Raw genomic sequence first — 1205 nt, 5'->3', positions numbered from 1 at the left:
TCTCTCTCTCTCTCTCTCTCTCTCTCTGAAGAACACGAATCGCTATAAACGTACGTACGTCGGAAGAAATAAGTTTTGACCGATTAGTAGAAATATATCGATGAAAAAACAGCGGTATGTATACTATATTATCGCGCGGTGGTCGATTAGCACGTTAAAAGATTGGATCGCCAGCGTAACGTAATCATACGAGTCAAGCTATGACGATCTACGTATTTATTTACATCTATGTATAATTAATTTTCGCCCTACAATCACGTTAATATCGTTTCGTTGGATTCCTGGAAATAGTATTTATCTTTTTGTACATCGCAACAATATTTACAAGGAAATTTACAAATTACGAGTTAGACGAGTTATTTACGCTACCTAGCCGATATTGGTTAGTCTCTTAAAACGTACGGGTTTAGGAAGATAAAATTTCAAACTTTGAAAATGCTTTCTAAAACTATGATGTCTGTTATTCACTGATAAGCGATATGTCCGTCTAGTGGTGTCATTTCGCCCTATATCCCCTTTATTATATAGCCTCTTTGCTTGCTTTGATATAAAATTGCGCGGCACCCTGTCAACGTCCCCGCCCGCGTATACTATTGCCTCTTCAACAACCGGGCGCATCGTCGTCGCCGAACGCCGTACTACGAAACAGTACGAAGAAAAAACACCTTGAAAATACTTTGTCGCAAGATATAATCACTTAATGATTTTCGTATACGAGAGGAGACGCAGGGCAAACGAGGTACTCGATTCTATCGATAAAAACGATCTTTTCGTATCGAGATAGCTAGATTAAAAATAGCAATATCGGAGACACGAAAAGTGAATAGTCGTTCGGTTATTCTTTTTTTTTTTTTTTCTTTTTTCAACGAATTTCTTTTTGAGATAAAATAATTTTAAAGGATCGAACGATTGAAAGATGTAGAAATATTTTATTAAAGTTACATATACTTATCACGTAGTAATTTTTCGGGGGCGAATAATCGATCGTTTCTTTTTTCTTCCAAAAGTTACACATATCTATAAACGAACCGAACGACTATGTCAATGGATGAAGAAAACTCTCCTATGTGCTTCGATATGTATCATTCCTTAACTTATTCGATCATCGTGATAATGATGATACGTTATCGATCTTTTTTTTTTTATTATTACTTTTTTCTTTTTTCTTTTTTTTTTTTTGCACTGTACTCTCGCAAACTGAAGCG

At 35.5% G+C, this 1205-nt stretch overlaps 1 protein-coding gene across 1 annotated transcript in view; it reads right to left on the bottom strand.

Annotated features, from left to right (window-relative positions):
- Window positions 1-998: 998 nt before the first annotated feature.
- Window positions 999-1205, bottom strand: part of LOC102676797 (transcription factor collier) — a 124871-nt gene continuing 124664 nt past the window's right edge. Inside the window, exon 15 of the transcript XR_004151543.1 lies at window positions 999-1205. This exon is cut by the window's right edge and continues 2 nt beyond it. The gene's annotated coding sequence lies outside the window, so the exon portion shown is untranslated.

The sequence above is a fragment of the Apis dorsata genome, unplaced genomic scaffold (genome assembly GCF_000469605.1).
Source record: "Apis dorsata unplaced genomic scaffold, Apis dorsata 1.3 scaffold_867, whole genome shotgun sequence".
NCBI lineage: Eukaryota > Metazoa > Arthropoda > Insecta > Hymenoptera > Apidae > Apis > Apis dorsata.
The sequence above is the reverse complement of the archived record's forward strand: the minus strand, read 5'-3'. Positions and strand labels throughout refer to the sequence as shown.